This window comes from Lactuca saligna, chromosome 7 (genome assembly GCF_052625555.1).
Source record: "Lactuca saligna cultivar CGN05327 chromosome 7, ASM5262555v1, whole genome shotgun sequence".
NCBI lineage: Eukaryota > Viridiplantae > Streptophyta > Magnoliopsida > Asterales > Asteraceae > Lactuca > Lactuca saligna.
In genome coordinates this window covers 156,271,174-156,278,751 of record NC_136423.1, presented here as the reverse complement: position 1 = coordinate 156,278,751, position 7,578 = coordinate 156,271,174, and positions in this window count along the sequence as shown.

Here is a 7,578-nt window from a genome sequence, read left to right as displayed (position 1 = left end):
TATCCTAAATATGGGTTGAACGAATTCAAGGAGATAAGGATCCTTGAAATCGTCCAAAGGATAAAGGATAAGGGTTTTCAAGGCTTATCTTATGGTTGCTTTGTGGATAAGCAACTAGATAAGGATAATGACTGAAACCCTATCTCTACACCTATATAAAGACCCTAAGGCCTTAGAATTCGTGTACTTGTTCCTAAGGAGTCCTAAGGACGAATTCTAACCTCTCTCCTCTCTCTTTATACCTTCTCCATTTGCTCTTGGTGTTTGTAAGCCATTAGAGGAGTGACACTTGTGACTCTAAGCATTCCAAAGTCAATTCAAGGTGGAATTAGGATTGTTATTGCTACATAACAATCAAGGTAATATCTTAAACCTAATTATATGTTAATATCGATTTCCATATGCTAGAATTAGGGTTTATAGTCTTGGATTCAAAGCATGTACAATAGAGAAACCTAGATCCAAGCATTAGGGTTTGTATGAGCACATAGGATGTCTTATGACCAAAACCCATCAGTGGTATTAGAGCCATTGGTTTGGTTTCCATTGTATGAACTTGATATATTAGGGTTTATTGCCAATAAACCCTAAGAGGCTAGGGTTTTTCGAGATTAGGGTTTGCAAACCCTAATTTGCAAGAGTTTGAATAAGATCTTCAAATCCTTTCCTTAAACCCTTAAATTTTGAAATCTAGGGTTTGTTATAATCCCTTGATTTTCGAAATTTGCCTCCTCCCCAAGATAAGGTCCTAATTTTTAGGGATTTGGATTAGCCCATATCTTGTAATTATCCTCTAATTGTTATATATGGTAATTCAAGATCTTGCATTATCCATCCATATTTTTGAAATCTATATAGATTTTTATGGGATTAGGATAACTTAAATGTCTAAATGATAATTATCCTCACTATTTAGATAATCCCTTATGATTTAATAATTAAATTAATAGTCTAATTGAAGATAATTATTAAATCAAGAGTTTTAATATTTAAAATTCTAATTTAAATGTCATAAATTCGAAATTTTAAGATAGATAAAACTAAATTGTTTTGAAATGTTTCAAAACTTGCCCTCAAGTTTTGGAATTTAAAAGTTGATTAAAAGTTTAATTAGGAATGTTAAATTCTAAAAGTCTAGTATTGTTTTGAAAAGGTTCAAATCACACCCTTATGGTTTTATTAATTAATTAAGGTGTATAATTAAAAGGAAGTTTAATAAATCCATAAAAGTTTAGGTTTACAATTTAATTGAATTAAAAGTATAATTGTTAAATTAGACCACCTAGTATTTTAAATGTATAAAATACACCCTATACTATATATATAACATTAAAAGTCTAACATTATATATGTATGAGTAAAAGTCAGTCTTACCGTTAGTAGGCCTCATTCACGAAGCTGGACTATAAGGGGTGTTTAAGGAAATTGCCTATACAATGGCGATTGAATGGGTATCCACTCTTACCCACCGCACTATTGACTAGTGGAGGGTCGTTAGCCGAACGGGTCGGATAGGACGAAACCTTCCATTATAAGTATAATGAATTACTAAAGTAACTAAATGTTTTTCAAAATTCCCAATCTTAGTTACTTAGGAAAAGTGAATTGATGTAATTCCATGAAATTACACTTTATGCCCTTGCGAAGACGTTAGTGGAGCGTGTGTGGTTAACCGGCACACTAAATGGTTCTAAGCAAAGGTAGCAAAGGGTGACTCAATGTTTGTCATAGTTCGGTGAAGCGTGTGTGGTTTACCGGCACATCGAATAGGTGATTGTAACATGTGAGGGCACCATGTAAGTTTGCATGGTTATTCACACCCGCTTTGTGATCCTCGGCATCCCAGTCACAAACAAGAAGGGCATATCGAGATTTAAACATGCCATTGAAAGTTCAATGAATCTCAAAGGATCTAGGAGTTTTCATAGATTTAAAACTTAAATTTCTTTTTCATTTTTCATGGTGGAAATTAGTGAATCGTCATTCACTTACCTTCAAATATTCTGCAATTAGGGTTACGACATCCCTCTCCCGAGTTGTAGAATATTGTGTTGGGTTCTAGCCTTAGTATTTCATTTGGGTAATTTACTAAGGAATCAATCTATCAACTAACTTGAATTTGTTTTTCTCCCGTTTTGTAGATGTCAAAGTTCGACAACTATGGTCTTCCCAAATCCCGTGGAACAAGCATTCCACATGAAGATGAAATTTCACGATTCGATCGAGGAACAAGAAATCATGCTTCACTTCCTCCTCTAATTATTCTCCGTAACCCACAAGATTGTAAAATTGAAAAGTTCAATATCACTCAAGCCCTTTTGGCAAGTAAACATAAATAAGGAAAGTCGGTGTGTGCACACGTCTTAGGGATGAAGTCACACATTGATAGGTTAAGAATGATGGGATCCGTTGTCAGTGAAGAGATGGCTGTTGATTGGGTTCTTCAGTCACTTCCTAACTCGTATAGTGAGTTCATAAGAGAGTACTATATGATGAACCACGACGTGACCCTTATTGATCTCACCTATAGGCTTATTGCTGCTGAATCAGCAATGGTTTGGCACAATAGAAAAGCAAAGTTGATTGGTGAATCTGCCTTCAAGACCTCTATGGATATAGACAATGGCAATGCAAGACATGCAATGATCGAAAAGTTTGATCATAAGAGAAAGGCGATGTCTGAAGTAGTTCCATGTGTTGTTCCAAAAGAGTCAATTTGCTTTTATTGCCAAGAGAAGGGGCATTAGAGACGAAGTTGCCCTATTTACCTAAGAGATCTAAGAGATGGGAGAGTCAAAAGTATGACCACGCTTCAGGTAAAATCCACTATCTAACTCCGTTAAGTTCCTATTCATTGATTCTTAATACATGATGTGATAAGATTGCATTTGAATGTTTTGAAGGATCGGTGAAAAGAAAGGAAGCTTGATAAGAGAGCAACATGAATCTAATCACAAGAGATGGATCTTGATCGCATGGACTTAAAGATTGGATTTTGAGCTTAGATAGTTATGATAGAGTTGTTAGAAATTTTCCTTTTACGTAGTTTTCAATAGATTTTGCATTGTAAGGACAAATGTTTTTCCGCTGCTTTTATAAATAAGATAAATTTTGTTTGACTTATTTATTTATTTGTTTACTTCCTTGCAATGAAATCGTTATGAAAATTGATGTTTGCATATTTCTACAACGAATGGATATGATTATTAGTTATGTTATTTATGGAAATGTCGAGAATTTACCAAATAGGGAGAGTTTCTCATCTCCCGAAGTTTCAATTGGACTGAAATTTGGAATCACGCAACTTGGTTGCATGGTGAATGAGAAATTTCATATTTGGAAATTAGACAAATTCGTTGACAAAGTGTCAAGTGAAGGACTAGGAGATCGAGTACACAAATTTGTGTGTTGATCAAGTTCACCATAAGAGTAACAAAGATATTTGTCATGATTTACTAAAGGCTTAGTAAATATGATTACACTTACAAGATTAAGTGTAATTCTGAATTGATTAAAGGGTTTAGATCAATAGTAGAACGAACAAGAATAATCAAGTAGGCAGAAAGATAAAAGTTTCTCCATTCTAAGAAGAAGGGAGAGTAGCTTTTATGCTTTATAATGGGCCTTAATGATTAAGAACCATGTCTCAATTGATCCTCTAAGTAAGTCTTAGTACAATTGTATGTTTAAGAAGAGGAATCAAGGATTGAAGAAATGGTTAAATCAAGAAGTCTATCATACTTCGTTCCAATAACAAGTCTTAAAGTTAAGATTGTGGCAATGAGTGAAAAGTATTAAAGGTTTATAACATTCATAAAATGTGGAAAGTTGTGATGTCTTGAATAAGACAAAGACCAACTTGGACCAATTTATGAAGTGTTTTGATAAAAGCTACACTAACTCTTGAATATTTGGTTGTCAACAAATGTTTATTAACAAGAGAATCTTATATGTCAAGGAGTCAGTGGGAGTCTTAATGGTCTTGAAAAGTTTCAAGAACAAATCAAATAAACCTAAACGATCATCACTAGCACACGAGTTGAGTTTTACAACCTATCGTGTTGACGATATTTTGATTCTGTGTTGTTCCAACTGAGTTAATTATGCATGTGAGTGCTATGAGTACTCATTTTGAATGCATAAAAGGCAAAGCACCTTGATCAATGAAAGGTACATTGATATGAAAAAGGTGAGATGCTTAACTACTTGGAAGACGTGGTGGGCAGCTGTGCTACCATAAGGCAAGAAATCAAGATTAAAAAAGGCTTGGTCCATATGAGTTTGAATTTGTCGTAAACTTTGGTTTTAACAAATTCACATGGATAGGAACAAATACACCATTAAAATCTAAGTGTCATAAGATTTCCTCCTTCATGAAAATGATTGTGAGGAAATGCTTTCACTAAGAAAGATTTAAAATAATAATAATAATAATAATAATAATAATAATAATAATAATGATTGTAAAATTGCATTCTCGAATTCGATCATGGTTACGGTATCCCTTTCCATAATTTGAATTGTGAGGTTTAGCAATTAGTAATAATTGTTAAGACACACATATGAACTATCTAAGGCAAAGGTGTATAAGTTCAAGAAGCCTTGATAAAAGATTATCAAAGCACTAAGTATTAGAAACATGGACTTAAGAAATTCAATAGGTATTGTCTTTCTGAAAGTTAAGATGTTTATGAATACATGTCGAAGCTAGTTGGAGCATAAGTGTTATGTTTTATAGTAATCATCATGATAGTGAGAGCATAAAAGTTATGATTGTATGATTATTATGGAAAGTATTGCAAGTTGGCAATATTAATTATAGAAAAACAAGAGTTGTACCTTGCAATGTCGTAAGGGTTGTAAAGTTGTTTTGCTATAATTAAGGCAGAGAATATTATGCTTCATTTCAAATCTAAAGGCTTAGGTTGAGAAATGTTAATAAAGTTAGTCAAAGGTACATAGTGTGTTCTTAAAATTTCGATTATGATTACGACATTCCTCTTCACAATTCGAATTTTGAGAACATAGCAAATAAAACATTGTGCATCGTGTCCCATACGCTTCGGGTATAGGATCGATTGAAAATGCTTTAATGTTTGACCATTCTAAAATTTTCCAAATGTCTAGCGCATTTAGAGGGAAACGGGACTAGAATTGGTTTCGACTAAAATAATTAAACAACTATCAAAGGACAATCCAAAGTTCGACGAGGATTGGTCGCTTGTGAGTAGTTGGAAGTATAGTATTGGAAAATATGGAAATGTTTCCATATTGGATGGACCATATCGACATCATTACAAATAGGAAAGATTCTATTAAGAATGAGTTGTCATGAGGAAAATATGGAAGCGTGTTCATATTAGGAAGTAAATATTGAAAATCTATGTCTAGATTAGAAACTTTTATGCAAAAGGATGTTCAAAGGAATGTACTTTGAGTGAGAGACATAATATCTAAGGAATTGTCTTGTAACAATCTCCGATAGAGGACTTTGTAATATCATTGACAATAGTCTTTGTGACTTTGGTGCAGTGACATTACGAAAGAATCATTGCATAGGATGTTAGAATCTAGCATATTCTATAAGTAGCAAGAATTTGATATTCTTTCACTTATGAAAATGGATTTGGAGTTGTGAAATGAGAATGATTGGAAATGTGTGCAATTTGTCTATTTCACAAAAGTAAGAACTATAGGTAAACATTGTGTGCATGCTAGGTGCATGGGACAAGTGTAATAATTCAAGTAAGAAGTTGATTACCCGAAACGACAAATAATGAGTAATCAATATGGTGATAAATAAAAGGCGTTTTATTTATACTCAAAGGTTTGAGGCCATATGTGATTAGTATTATTCTTGTGTTTCACATTTGCATGTTTTGACTTCCAGAATAATTGAGTTTATTAAGAATAATCAAATTATTCAAACGGGCCACAGTCGTTCATATGTTGGAAGTAGATATGAATGAAGACTGTCGTGAATTGGTGTGTGCATTGTCTAAAAGAGTACTAGACATAAGAAAATGTTATTTGCAATGTTCATGAGTGCTTATGAATATGATTTGAGCATTGGATTAAACCCATTCTCACTTGGATTACTCCATGAATTGTATCACGAGTAATTAGTGAGACGATAACATCTTATATTCTTGAAACCGAGATGTGTGAGTTGTATCTTGCTAATCGGTTGCACATTGATAATATGTAAACGCACTAGTAACTTGGTGTTATAAAACATATTGTTGTGTGTAATTCGGTGAATGAGTGAAAGCAAGCATTGTATCAAAGTTTATCCGTTCCTTTTATCCAAAGAAGGATAAAAGCGATATCTTTGGGCCCCTCGATGGTTTAGTGATGACAAACGTAAATGCTCGGCCGGGCTAGGGCTAATTTGATTTGTTCAATTAGTTTGTCGTCATAAATCGGAAATCGAGAAGTAGTACAAAGAGAATGATTTGAAATCATATCTCATACGATATCTAGAATGGAGGAATATATGATCCCTTATCTAAGGACACGCGTATCTGATATGATCAGAGTTGAAAGCGGCTTTGGAAAGCTACGATTGCAGATCAATATCTGAACTCATACGCAGAATAGTTATTAGACTTATCCAAGTGGGAGACTGTTGGATTAGTGTCTAAGTCCATAACTATTTTGGTATGTACTTGACCCGATGGTGCATGGTCCTTTTGAGTTGCCTTCACCAAAGCAACTTGATTGGAGAAATAAATAAAGAGAGAGAGGTTATTATGATTTATTAATATGTTATAAGAATAATATATTAAAGGAGAAATCATATTTGCTTAATTAATATTGGTCAATAATTAATTAGGAATTAATTTTGTGATCAAGTGTAATTAATTAAACTAGAGGGGCTGAATTGTAATTATGTGATAGTTACAAAATATGGTAATGGTTATCCTAAATATGGGTTGAACGAATTCAAGGAGATAAGGATTCTTGAAATCGTCCAAAGGATAAAGGATAAGGGTTTTCAAGGCTTATCTTATGGTTGCTTTGTGGATAAGCAACTAGATAAGGATAATGACTGAAACCCTATCTCTACACCTATATAAAGACCCTAAGACCTTAGAATTCGTGTACTTGTTCCTAAGGAGTCCTATGGACGAATTCTAACCTCTCTCCTCTCTCTTTATACCTTCTCCATTTGCTCTTGGTGTTTGTAAGCCATTAGAGGAGTGACACTTGTGACTCTAAGCATTCTAAAGTCAATTCAAGGTGGAATTAGGATTGTTATTGCTACATAACAATCAAGGTAATATCTTAAACCTAATTATATGTTAATATCGATTTCCATATGCTAGAATTAGGGTTTATAGTCTTGGATTCAAAGCATGTACAATAGAGAAACCTAGATCCAAGCATTAGGGTTTGTATGAGCACATAGGATGTCTTATGGCCAAAACCCATCAGTATTTTGGGCCCATTATTATTATGGACCTTGGATCTAGGCCCATTTGGTGAGGAGGGCCGAATTTGGTAAATTGGGCCAATATTAGGCTTGTAAGAGATTTGGACTTTGGCCTTGGCCCAATAAGTGGATGTATGTTTGGA